Here is a 14,805-nt window from a genome sequence, read left to right as displayed (position 1 = left end):
TGGTTGGGGGGTTAACCTCATTTGAAAAGTGTTAGCCATGGAAACCTTCTCACGCAAGCTTAAAAATGATGCAGACATTAATTGAGACAGGCAGGCCTCTACTGCTCTCCCATAACTCAGCCTTGTTGTACGCATATGCTATGCAAGGCTGGGAGGGAGGAGCTGCAGGGAAGGGCAGATGTTCCCAGCCCAATTACCAGTGTGTGGGTGTAAGAGACCAAAGAACAAAGGAGGGTGGTGGGCGGGGACAGCTGGGAGAGGCTTAACTCAGGAAGTGGGGTGTGGAGATAGCAGAAGAATCAAAAATGAAAGCCTGAGAATCGCCCTTCCAAGCTGACGCTCCAGGATGCCTGTGTGGAAGTTGTACGAACTGCTCTCCTCAAAACTGTATTTCGGATTACCTGATCAGTTTAAAGAGGCCACGAGCACACAGCTCATGTCTCTGTGTTGCTGCTTTTCACAGGTTGTAGGCACAGTGCACACAGCCTTCCAGACAGAGGAGAAGTTCTCCTATCCATTCCCTCTGCCTAACTCAGGCCTGGGTTTCTAAAGCATTGCTCAACCGCCATACTTAATAGTTAGGGTGCAAAGTATTAGTGCATTGGCAAAGTCTGTGGGCCTACTCCACCCTTCCTTCTATTGAATCTGGCACTGGGTGGGTCAGTCTTAGAAATATGAATGAGGAAGCCATCCTTCACTCCTATAAATAAATGCTGGCCCAGATAACTTGGAGCACCAGCCTCATGGTTATTTTTCTCACAAACACATGAACGTATCTATATGAAATGACTGGAGATGATTCCTTGTCAAGGCGGCCGGCAAGCTCAGCAGTTAAGAGCAACTGCTGCTCTTTCAGAGGACCTGGGTTCGATTCCTAGCACCCACATGGGAGCTCACAACCATCTATAACTACTTCTGGGGGATCCAACACCCTCTTCTGACTTCTGTGAGCACCAGGCATGAACATGATACACATACATACATAGAGACAAAATATTCATACACATGACTGTGCAGTAGTGGCCCACGCCTCTAATACCAACACTCAGGAGGCAGAAGCAGGCAGATCTCTGTGAGTTCTAGGCCAGCCTGGTCTACAGTGTGACTTCCAGAATAGTCAGAGTTACACAAAGAAACCCAGTCTTGAAAAAACAAAAGACCAATATATTCATTCATACACTTAAAAATGAAGTAAATAAGTCTAGAAATCTCTAAACAAACAAACAAACAAAAAAAACCCAAAACAAAACAAAAGAAGAGCTTCCTGGTTGCTGCCACTGCGGAGAGCCCGTGGGCAGCAACCCGAGAGCGAACTTGAGCCTCGGGACCACAGGTAAGACCAACTTATCTGCTGCAAGTGACTTGCCTGGTGAAATCGGGACAAACAGAGGCAGAATTCCTCTAGGACCGGGCACGTCCTGTGTTTACCGGAAGTCCCTCACCCGCGGATCCCGGCCTGCAGCAGCTCTCTGCTCCCAGAACCCGTGGGAGAGAGACCTCACCGCCTGGTCAGGTGGGCACTCCTGAGGCTGCAGAGCGGAAGAGACCACCAACACTGCCCACCCCTGCCCACATCCCTGGCCCAAGAGGAAACTGTATAAGGCCTCTGGGCTCCCGTGGGAGAGGGCCCAGGAGTGGCAGGACCCCTGCCTGAGACACCGCCGGAACCTGAAGGAAACAGACCGAATAAACAGTTCTCTGCACCCAAATCCCGTGGGAGGGAGAGCTAAACCTTCAGAGAGGCAGACACACCTGGGAAACCAGAAGAGACTGCTCTCTGCACACATTACTGATTCCAGAGGAAAACACCAAAATCCATCTGGAACCCTGGTGCACGGAGGCTCCCGGAAGGGGCGGCGCAGATCTTCCTGGTTGCTGCCACCGCGGAGAGCCCGTGGGCAGCACCCCGCAAGCGAACTTGAGCCTCGGGACCACAGGTAAGACCAACTTTTCTGCTGCAAGTGACCTGCCTAGTGAACTCAAGACACAGGCCCACAGGGACAGCTGAAGACCTGTAGAGGGGAAAAACTACACGCACAAAAGCAGAACACTCTGTTCCCATAACTGGCTGAAAGAAAACAGTAAAACAGGTCTATAGCACTCCTGACACACAGGCTTATAGGACAGTCTAGCCACTGTCAGAAATAGCAGAACAAAGTAACACTAGAGATTATCTGATGGCGAGAGGCAAGCGCAGGAACCCAAGCAACAGAAACCAAGACTACATGACATCATCGGAGCCCAATTCTCCCACCAAAACAAACATGGAATATCCAAACACACCAGAAAAGCAAGATCTAGTTTCAAAATCATATTTGATCATGATGCTGGAGGACTTCAAGAAAGACGTGAAGAACTCCCTTAGAGAAACACAGGAAAACATTAATAAACAAGTAGAAGCCTACAGAGAGGAATCAAAAAATCCCTGAAAGAATTCCAGGAAAACACAATCAAACAGTTGAAGGAATTAAAATGGAAATAGAAGCAATCAAGAAAGAACACATGGAAATAACCCTGGATGTAGAAAACCAAAAGAAGAGACAAGGAGCTGTAGATACAAGCTTCACCAACAGAATACAAGAGATGGAAGAGAGAATCTCAGGAGCAGAAGATTCCATAGAAATCATTGACTCAACTGTCAAAGATAATGTAAAGCGGAAAAAGCTACTGGTCCAAAACATACAGGAAATCCAGGACTCAATGAGAAGATCAAACCTAAGGATAATAGGTATAGAAGAGAGTGAAGACTCCCAGCTCAAAGGACCAGTAAATATCTTCAACAAAATCAAACTTCCCTAACCTAAAAAAAGAGATACCCATAGGCATACAAGAAGCCTACAGAACTCCAAATAGATTGGACCAGAAAAGAAACACCTCCCGTCACATAATAGTCAAAACACCAAACGCACAAAATAAAGAAAGAATATTAAAAGCAGTAAGGGAAAAAGGTCAAGTAACATATAAAGGCAGACCTATCAGAATCACACCAGACTTTTCGCCAGAAACTATGAAGGCCAGAAGATCCTGGACTGATGTCATACAGACCCCTAAGAGAACACAAATGCCAGCCCAGGCTACTGTATCCTGCAAAACTCTCAATTAACATAGATGGAGAAACCAAGATATTCCATGACAAAACCAAATTTACACAATATCTTTCTACAAATCCAGCACTACAAAGGATAATAAATGGTAAAGCCCAACATAAGGAGGCAAGCTATACCCTAGAAAAGGCAAGAAACTAATCGTCTTGGCAACAAAACAAAGAGAAGAAAAGCACACAAACATAACACATCCAAATATGAATATAACAGGAAGCAATAATCACTATTCCTTAATATCTCTCAACATCAATGGCCTCAACTCCCCAATAAAAAGACATAGATTAACAAACTGGATACGCAACGAGGACCCTGCGTTCTGCTGCTTACAGGAAACACACCTCAGAGACAAAGACAGACACTACCTCAGAGTGAAAGGCTGGGAAACAACTTTCCAAGCAAATGGTCGGAAGAAGCAAGCTGGAGTAGCCATTCTAATATCAAATAAAATCAATTTTCAACTAAAAGTCATCAAAAAAGATAAGGAAGGACACTTTATATTCATCAAAGGAAAAATCCACCAAGATGAACTCTCAATCCTAAATATCTATGCCCCAAATACAAGGGCACCTACATACGTAAAAGAAACCTTACTAAAGCTCAAAACACACATTGCACCTCACACAATAATAGTAGGAGATTTCAACACCCCACTCTCATCAATGGACAGATCATGGAAACAGAAATTAAACAGAGACGTAAACAGACTAAGGGAAGTCATGAGCCAAATGGACTTAACGGATATTTATAGAACGTTCTGCCCTAAAGCAAAAGGATATACCTTCTTCTCAGCTCCTCATGGTACTTTCTCCAAAATTGACCATATAATTGGTCAAAAAACGGGCCTCAACAGGTACAGAAAGATAGAAATAATCCCATGCGTGCTATCGGACCACCACGGCCTAAAGCTGGTCTTCAATAACAATAAGGGAAGAATGCCCACATATACGTGGAAATTGAACAATGCTCTACTCAATGATAACCTGGTCAAGGAAGAAATAAAGAAAGAAATTAAAAACTTTTTAGAATTTAATGAAAATGAAGGTACAACATACCCAAACTTATGGGACACGATGAAAGCTGTGCTAAGAGGAAAACTCATAGCGCTGAGTGCCTGCAGAAAGAAACAGGAAAGAGCATATGTCAGCAGCTTGACAGCACACCCAAAAGCTCTAGAACAAAAAGAACCAAATACACCCAGGAGTAGTAGAAGGCAGGAAATAATCAAACTCAGAGCTGAAATCAACCAAGTAGAAACAAAAAGGACCATAGAAAGAATCAACAGAACCAAAAGTTGGTTCTTTGAGAAAATCAACAAGATAGATAAACCCCTAGCCAGACTAACGAGAGGACACACAGAGTGTGTCCAAATTAACAAAATCAGAAATGAAAAGGGAGACATAACTACAGATTCAGAGGAAATTCAAAAAATCATCAGATCTTACTATAAAAGCCTATATTCAACAAAACTTGAAAATCTACAGGAAATGGACAATTTCCTAGACAGATACCAGGTACCAAAGTTAAATCAGGAACAGATAAACCAGTTAAATAACCCATAACTCCTAAGGAAATAGAAGCAGTCATTAAAGGTCTCCCCAACCAAAAAGAGCCCAGGTCCAGACGGGTTTAGTGCAGAATTTATCAGACCTTCATAGAAGACCTCATACCAATATTATCCAAACTATTCCACAAAATTGAAACAGATGGAGCACTACCGAATTCCTTCTATGAAGCCACAATTACTCTTATACCTAAACCACAAAAGACCCAACAAAGAAAGAGAACTTCAGACCAATTTCCCTTATGAACATCGACGCAAAAATACTCAACAAAATTCTGGCAAACCGAATCCAAGAGCACATCAAAACAATCATCCACCATGATCAAGTAGGCTTCATCCCAGGCATGCAGGGATGGTTTAATATACGGAAAACCATCAACGTGATCCAATATATAAACAAACTGAAAGAACAAAACCACATGATCATTTCATTAGATGCTGAGAAAGCATTTGACAAAATTCAACACCCCTTCATGATAAAAAGTCCTGGAAAGAATAGGAATTCAAGGCCCATACCTAAACATAGTAAAAGCCATATACAGCAAACCAGTGGCTAACATTAAACTAAATGGAGAGAAACTTGAAGCAATCCCACTAAAATCAGGGACTAGACAAGGCTGCCCACTCTCCCCTACTTATTCAATATAGTTCTTGAAGTTCTAGCCAGAGCAATCAGACAACAAAAGGAGGTCAAGGGATACAGATTGGAAAAGAAGAAGTCAAAATATCACTATTTGCAGATGATATGATAGTATATTTAAGTGATCCCAAAAGTTCCACCAGAGAACTACTAAAGCTGATAAACAACTTCAGCAAAGTGGCTGGGTATAAAATTAACTCAAATAAATCAGTAGCCTTCCTCTACACAAAAGAGAAACAAGCCGAGAAAGAAATTAGGGAAACGACACCCTTAATAATAGACCCAAATAACATAAAGTACCTCGGTGTGACTTTAACCAAGCAAGTAAAAGATTTGTACAACAAGAACTTCAAGACTCTGTAGAAAGAAATTGAAGAAGACCTCAGAAGATGGAAAGATCTCCCATGCTCATGGAGTGGCAGGATTAATATAGTAAAATGGCCATTTTACCAAAAGCGATCTACAGATTCAATGCAATCCCCATCAAAATACCAATCCAATTCTTCAAAGAGTTAGACAGAACAATTTGCAAATTCATCTGAATAACAAAAACCCAGGATAGCTAAACTATCCTCAACAATAAAAAGGACTTCAGGGGGGGAATCACTATCCCTGAACTCAAGCAGTATTACAGAACAATAGTGATAAAAACTGCATGGTATTGGTACAGAGACAGACAGATAGACCAATGGAACAGAATTGAAGACCCAGAAATGAACCCACACACCTATGGTCACTTGATTTTTGACAAAGGAGCCAAAACCATCCAATGGAAAAAAGATAGCATTTTCAGCAAATGGTGCTGGTTCAACTGGAGGTCAACATGTAGAAGAATGCAGATCGATCCATGCTTATCACCCTGTACAAAGCTTAAGTCCAAGTGGATCAAGGACCTCCACATCAAACCAGACACACTCAAACTAATAGAAGAAAAACTAGGGAAGCATCTGGAACACATGGGCACTGGAAAAAATTTCCTGAACAAAACACCAATGGCTTATGCTCTAAGATCAAGAATCGACAAATGGGATCTCATAAAACTGCAAAGCTTCTGTAAGGCAAAGGACACTGTGGTTAGGACAAAGCGGCAACCAACAGATTGGGAAAAGATCTTTACCAATCCTACAACAGATAGAGGCCTTATATCCAAAATATACAAAGAACTCAAAAAGTTAGACCGCGGGGAGACAAATAACCCTATTGAAAAATGGGGTTCAGAGCTAAACAAAGAATTCACAGCTGAGGAATGCCGAATGGCTGAGAAACACCTAAAGAAATGTTCAACATCTTTAGTCATCAGGGAAATGCAAATCAAAACAACCCTGAGATTTCACCTCACACCAGTGAGAATGGCTAAGATCAAAAACTCAGGTGACAGCAAATGCTGGCGAGGATGTGGAGAAAGAGGAACACTCCTCCATTGTTGGGTTTGCAGAATGCTACAACCATTCTGGAAATCAGTCTGGAGGTTCCTCAGAAAATTGGACATTGAACTGCCTGAGGATCCAGCTATACCTCTCTTGGGCATATACCCAAAAGATGCCCCAACATATAAAAAAGACACGTGCTCCACTATGTTCATCGCAGCTTTATTTATAATAGCCAGAAGCTGGAAAGAACCCAGATGCCCTTCAACAGAGGAATGGATACAGAAAATGTGGTACATCTACACAATGGAATATTACTCAGCTATCAAAAAACAACGACTTTATGAAATTAAATGGGCAAATGGTTGAACTGGAAAATATCATCCTGAGTGAGCTAACCCAATCACAGAAAGACATACATGGTATGCACTCATTGATAAGTGGCTATTAGCCCAAATGCTTGAATTACCCTAGATGCCTAGAACAAATGAAAGTCAAGACGGATGATCAAAATGTGAATGCTTCACTCCTTCTTTAAAAGGGGAACAAGAATACCCTTGGCAGGGAAGAGAGAGGCAAAGATTAAAACAGAGACTGAAGGGACACCCATTCAGAGCCTGCCCCACATGTGGCCCATATATATACAGCCACCCAATTAGACAAGATGGATGAAGCAAAGAAGTACAGAAGTGTAGATCGCTCCTGAGAGACACAGCCAGAATACAGCAAATACAGAGGCGAATGCCAGCAGCAAACCACCGAACTGAGAATAGGACCCCCGTTGAAGGAATCAGAGAAAGAACTGGAAGAGCTTGAAGGGGCTCGAGACCCCATATGTACAACAATGCCAAGCAACCAGAGCTTCCAGGGACTAAGCCACTACCTAAAGACTATACATGGACTGACCCTGGACTCTGACCTCATAGGTAGCAATGAATATCCTAGTAAGAGCACGAGTGGAAGGGGAAGCCCTGGGTCCTGCTAAGACTGAACCCCCAGTGAACTAGACTGTTGGGGGGAGGGCGGCAATGGGGGGAGGGTGGGGAGGGGAACACCCATAAGGAAGGGGAGGGGGGGGATGTTTGCCCGAAAACCGGAAAGGGAATAACACTCAAATGTATATAAGAAATATTCAAGTTAATTAAAAAAAAATTTAAAAAAATTTTAAAAAAAATTAAAAAAAAAATTAAAAAAGAAAAAAGCAAAACAAAAAAAAAAAAAAAAAAAAAAAGAAGAAGAACTTGCCAAAAAGCAGGACTTGACTTAACGTGTTGAAGATCAGACATGTCAAAACAGTAAAGTATCACAGTTCTAGCAAAACTGCCTTTTCCTTGTAAGAACTCCTGGGTTGGGGACATAAAACTAAAACAAAAATGAAAGCAAAAGCGAAGAGTGAGAAGCAGACTTGTTTGGGGTTGGGGGTGGGGTTGGGGAAGTGGGTAATAGAACCGTATTTTATGATATACAGGTTATGATTATATACATAATATAGATATACATACATTATATATTATATACAGGTATGGAATTGTTCAAGAATATTTTTTAAGAAAGGAGGAAGGGCTCCTTTAGTCCCAGCACTCAGGAGGCAAAGGCAGGTGGATGTTTGTGAGTTCAAGACCAGACAGAGCTGTATAGGGAGACTCTATCTAGAGTGGGTAGTAGGATTCCCAGTGTTTGACTTGGGTATGGTGGTTTATATCTCAAAGTCTCTTACATTTGGATTTTGCAGAAACTGGTTCAGGGCCCCTGTTAGACACGGCCTGACTCACATCACTTGCTGTTGATGCTGTCCAAGCTGTGAGGCTCTCTACACCAGCTGCTCTTGATCACCTACCTGATGCACATTTCCTGTCCTCATCCAGTTTCTCCCTTCCCCTCTCAGCCCTTTCTGTAAATGGCGCCCATCCATTCATGATCTCAATGATCCTGAATGTCCACCTCAGCTCCCACTGACATTTTCCCTGTTAGCCCACAGGCCTTGCTGCCTTTCTCACGCTTAGGGAGGTATGACTGGGCTCATTCTGATCCTGTGCCTAGAACTTGAACTTCAGCCACAGAGCTAAGTGACTTTGACCACCCTCCTGGTTTTTGTTGGTTTGACTTGAAGACATAGATCGATAACTCCTAGTCCCATGCTTGGAAACATGAAGGGAAATTTCATGACACACACGGCATGGATTGATCAGACCCTCTGCTTTGTGAAAACACTGGCTTTCTTCCTATGGTCACTGACTGGTCTTTTATCATATCTTTAGCCAAGACTCCTCCACTCATTCTGTTTGTTGCAGATGTCCTCTTGCTTCTCCTTGTCAATCACTATGTTTAAAAAGAAGTGGCACTTGGCTTTGCCCTTGGTGTTATCAGTTAGATCTCTATCAGTGGAATTGAATACCAAGGCTTGGTACTTGCTATTAGGTTAAAGGTTTCGTTGGAGAGGGCCCAGTTCTTTTAATCAATTTGTAAAAATAAGACACTGCTTTCAAAATCTTGGCTTGAAAGGCCTTCCTCTGAATTAAGAATACTTATCTCTGGAAGTCTGAGAAGTCCCAGACAATATTGGCATCTCCTAATTCTACCAGACAGCTGTCCCTCCCTGGAGCTGTGCACTCTGTCTGGAAAAGAATGTGGACAGTCACAGTAGGCCACCTGCTGTTGTGCTCAAAGAGAAGCTAGCATTTAGATCAAGAATATCTTTTTAAAAAAATTTAAAAAGGCAGGGGAAGAATATTCTACCTCCCTGTTCATTTACATGCCTCGGCCAGAGTCTTGCGTTCTCTGAAAGTTCAGTTAGTTCTGGTTCGAGGCTTGAAGCTCTTCGTGTGTTGCCAATCGTTAGTCCTTCTTGCATTCCTCTAGAGCAGAGAGCTGTCAAGCAGAAACAACCCAGTTTCCAACCATGGGTGAGAGGCACTGAGGACTCAAATAACCAATCTGGGCAGCAACATGATGCATATGTAACCCAGGGTTCCACAGAACTAAACATGGTGCTCCCTGAAGCTGGCTCCTGTAAGTGGAAGACTCCTGAGGCTGTGTGAGGGATACTGCCTATCCAGGGAAATCTTATCCTTGGCTCACAGAAGAGGGCTGACTGCAGGCCACACTGTCTATATAAGGGTAGGTGTACTGAGATGCGTTCTTCCTGAGCCAACTTATTTCAGAGAAGGCCACGAACATGTGAACTCTTGTGCTAGAAAATTTCAGGCCTTGGTTCTAACTGCTAGGCTTATGACCTCATCTTGTTGTGACCCTGTTTCCTCCTTAGTAAGGAGATTGGTAACACGCCTACCCGCCCAAGAGCAGATACCTCAGAAACGGACTGAGCCCTTAGAACCCAACACTCGCGTGCGCAATACACAAAACACATGCGCATGAACAAATATTTCTTTTGTTCTCATTCACTTATGAATGTACTTGTTATGAGACAAGATCATACTCTGTAACCCAGGCTGGACTGAGATTCATCATATACTCCAGGCTAGCCTTGGGTTTCGGGCAATCTTCCTGCCTCTTGCTTGGTGTTGTTATTATCATTGTGGATTAGCACCCCAACTCTTGTTTGCTCTTTTGGAAGGCTTCATGCTGGGACTTCTCATCCCATAAAAACAGCAAAGGCCGCATGTCCGTCATCGGGTATGAGATGGAAGCCTTCCTTCCTAGTTAAGGAACCTCAGGGCCGGACCTGCCATTGAAGGGGTTAGGAAAAGCAGGAGACAAAAGGAGGAAACATTTCAGTACCCGTGAAAACATCTGCAGGAAACCCGCTTGCGTGTTTCAGTTTCTTAATTAATTCTTTGATATAGAGTCTCGCTTTTTGGTTTAGGCTGGTCTCCAACTCATGGCGATATTCTTGTCTCAGTCTTCATGGTACTACAATGTCAGGCATGATTCCCCCAGTCTGGGTTTGAGCCGTTCTGTAAGTCTGTCCAGTCACGAGCACACACCCTACCACTCCATGCTGGAAATCATATCCACAGCTTTTTGATTAAAATTTCTCTCATGCTAAAGCTTAGGTCTACCTAACTGTGTGTGTGTAAAAATATTTATTTATATAAAATTACACACACACACACACACACACACACACACACACCACTCCATTCTTATTCTGTTCCTTTCACCAGGACTCATTTTCAGGTGCCTTCTGCTCTGCTGGGTACTTCTGTCCTAATCCTCATCTTTGCCACTATGGTCATATTGTATGGTCTCAAAGCGAGATGATAGAAGGTATAAAGTATGGTTCTCATGTATAAAAGTAACACTAGCTATGCACATGACTGCTTAGTAATTATGCCTAGTGGCCTGCCAGCATAATAATACAGTCTGCATCATTAGAATCATAGGATACTTTATTAATCCTTATTTGGAATTAGCATATGTCTATAATTTTAGCACTCTGGATGTCTTTGAAGGAAGTCAAGAATCCCAGGCAAGCTGTTTCAAAAAAAAAAAAAAAAAAAAAGTGTTTTCTCAAGACCTAGGATGATGATACCGGTGCCTCCTGCTGTCCTAAACTCTTACTGCCTGGAGGCAATCTTTTAAAACAACAGGGGTAAAAAGCCACGAGTCTCATATTTAATCTCCAGTCACACTTGAATGACAGCCTACTGTGTAGAAGATTTTATTTTCTTGATTTAAAACAACAACAACAAAAAACAGATTATAGAAGTTGTGTCGGTAGCTCAGCAGGCAAGAGCATTAGGTACACAAGCACACATCCCTAGGACCCACACATGGGTGTGATCATGCATATCTGCAACCCCAGTGCTTGGGAGGTCAAGACAGGAGGATTGTAAGAGGCTACTGGCCAGCAGCCTAGCTCCAGGTCCAGCCGGAGGCTCTGACCCCAGGCGATGCGAGATAAAGCAGGACACTTAAAATCCTCCTCTAGTCTCAACACGTACATGAATACATACACCCATGCACACACTGTGCACCTGCGCGCGCGCACACACACACACACACACACACACACACACACAGGAAAGCCTCTATGCTGCAATTGTAAATGATAGAAAAAGAACATGTCAGAAACTTGGGGTGATTTGAGATGCTTTGGTTGTCTTGGCTTCTCACTTGCTCACCCTTTTCTGTTTGTTCTCTACCCACCGGGGGAGATTCAACCTCGGACCTGTGCATGCTAAATATAGGTGTTACGTCTCAGTTACCTATCTTTTTTCTTCATAGCTTTTAGTTGAACCCCATTATGTAGATTTCCCCCCTAATCCTTTTCCTGTGCCTACTTCCAACCACTGTGTCCTTTCTCAATGCCCTTTGGAGAGACTAGTCCTGTGGTCCCATCACATGGCGTCCCTGAGGAAGACATTTTCTTCTCTGTGAAACAGAATGGGGGAAGGGGAGGACTCAGTGTCCTGGTGTTTCCTGCTTTGGGGTGTCATTATCTATGGAGTTGTGGAAGCAAGCCGCTTTGCAACTTGAGACAGAAAGCCAGAGAATCACTGGGAGATTGGCTCATCCCCTGCTGTTGTGCAGAGGCTGAGAAGACTTAGTTCAGCACCAGTTCAGATTTACCTGTGAAGTTCACGGCCACTTAACTCATCAATACTCTGTAACAGGTACATTTAACACACGCCTTTGTCTCCTATTAACCAACTAGTTTCCTCAGTCATGCTAAGCACACACCCTTCAAATAGTACCAGGATAATAACAGTTTACATAGGTGCCAAAAAGGTTGCAAAGAATGCCCTCACTGGAATCCTGTTGCTGTTACCTTTTGACAGCGAAACATTCTTTCCAGGGGCATTTGAACTCTTGGCCCTGCTGCAGGGGTTGTTGCTTTGTTTGGGTGTGGAGCCATTGAGAGGTGAGACTGTACTGTAGAAGAGGGTCACTAGGGGCATGCCCTGTGTGTGTGTGTGTGTGTGTGTGTGTGTGTGTGTGTGTGTGTGTGTGTGTGTGTAGGATGGAGGTCAGAGGGCAACGTTAGATGTCATTCCCATCATTCATCTGTCTTTCTTTTTTATTTCTTCTCCCCCCCCCCCGCCTGTCTCCCTCTCTCTCCCTCTCTCTTTTGAGATGTCTCACATTGACTGAAACTTGCCAAGCAGGGTTGGCCCAGAAGTTCAAAGGTCTCTGCTGTCTGCCTCCCCAGCAATAGGATTATAAGTGAAGGCTACCCAGCTGCTGCTGTTTATCATTATAATTACTATTATTATTACTATTACTATTATTATTATTTATTGTTATTGTATGTTCTAGGGATCAAACTTGGGGCCTTGTGTCTGCACGCTCATCTGGGATGCTGGTTCAGGAGGCAGGAGACTGATATGTAAATCCGAGTGCTCAGCTTGAGGTAGGCCATCTATATCAGCCTCTCACTATGCCAGGCTCAGAAAAATTCATAAACTTTAAAAGAATAAAAAATATTACTTAAAAAAGAGTCGAATAAATCATAATTGAAAGAAGTAGTGCAGTGAGACTGGACTTTTTTCCAATTTTAAAAAAGATTTAATTAATTTTTTTTCACTTATTCACTTCATATCCCACTCACTGCCCCCCTCCGGACCACCCCTCTCCCACAATCTTTCCTCCATCCCCCTTTCCTTCTCCTCTGAGCATGTGGGGCCTCCCTTGGTTATCCCCCAGCCCTTGCACTTCAAGTCTCTGTGAGGCTAGGCACTTCCTCGCCCACTGAGGCCAGACAAGGCAGCCCAGCTAGGAGAACATGGACAGGCAACAGCTTTTGGAACAGCCCCTGCTCCAGTTATTCGGTCCACATGAAGACCAAGCTGTACGACTGCTACATATGTGCAGGAGGCCTAGGTCCTAGGGCTGGACTTTGGAAAGTTACAGTCCTGCCTGGCGTGATGATGCACACTTTAATCTCAGCACTCAGAAACAGACAGATCTCGATGAGTTTGAAGCCAGCTTGGTCTACCCAGCCAGTTCCAGGAGTCAGGGCTGCACAGTGAGATCCTGTTATAAAATAAAACAAAGAAAGTTGTGGCCCAGCCCTTGACGCAGTCTAATTTCTGCTCTCTGCTTTGGCAAGTTGAGCCATGAGCTCTAGACACAATGAGACAGAGTCTGGGAGGAGTAGAGAAACCTACTCAGAGTCTGGGGAGAAAAAGAAGCCGAGTCACAATCAGAGCTCTGGCCTGTCCTCAGAGTCACCCTTTAAAACATTTCCTTGCATCTTTGGTTTATGTCTCTCTGTGTGGGCATGTCACTGCATGCATAGAAATCATGTCACTGCACGTATAGAAACCAGAGGGCAACTTATGGGAGTCAGTTCTTTCCTTTCAGGTGGGTACCAGATATCAAACCTAGGTCATCACACTTAGTGGCAGACACCTTTACTCCAAGCTGCCTCAGGGGCCCGTGAAGTTCACCTGGCATATTGTGCCACTTCCTTAACACTTAGAGGCACCTACATGGAATCAGCTTCTGCGAACTGTAGTGAGCTGGCTTCTCCATCCAGTGCTCTCCTTTGGCAAGAACAAGAATGACAAACTTGGAGTCTGATGTGCCAATGTAATCAAGTACCAGGAGATGGATGCCCCTGTGCAAAAAAGTCCTGGAGCTGTTTTCCCATGCGTTTGATTGAGAGCCTGTCTATATTCCTAAGCTCGCAAGCTCAAGTTCAGTCACCTCCTGAAGGTTAACACTGCTTAGGGAAGGGAAGTTCTGCTCTGTCCCAAACCAGTGTGTTCAGCTCCTGACCACTCTACAGATTAACACGTGACTCCTGGACATGCCCTCTCTTGTTCACCATCCTCTGCAGGGCTCTCAGTAGGGATCATTGCCCATTTCTTGCAGGTGTTGATGGGGCCCTGTTTCATTATTTAATCCCATCAGTCTCGAACTTGGTATCCTCAGGGTGTACACTCCTGGTGTCTCATAGCTGCTGACCAAATCAAGCAGTTAGCTCCCCTGAAGCTTGCAAACAAGCACATGCTAACTCCACTCTGTCATTACAATGATTGCACAGTAGCCCAAGAAATGCATAACCTTGACTACCTCAGGAAGGTGGTTAGTTTATCTGTCTGTTTTATTATTTTTCCAAAGATTGTGTGTGTGTGTGTGTGTGTGTGTGTGTGTGTGTATTTGTGAGCATGTGCCACATGTGTGGAGATGCTCACAAAGGCCAGAAGAGGGTGTCAGATCTCTGAT

This window comes from Rattus rattus, chromosome 12 (genome assembly GCF_011064425.1).
Source record: "Rattus rattus isolate New Zealand chromosome 12, Rrattus_CSIRO_v1, whole genome shotgun sequence".
Taxonomy (NCBI): Eukaryota; Metazoa; Chordata; class Mammalia; order Rodentia; family Muridae; genus Rattus; species Rattus rattus.
Note: the sequence above shows the minus strand (reverse complement) of the source record.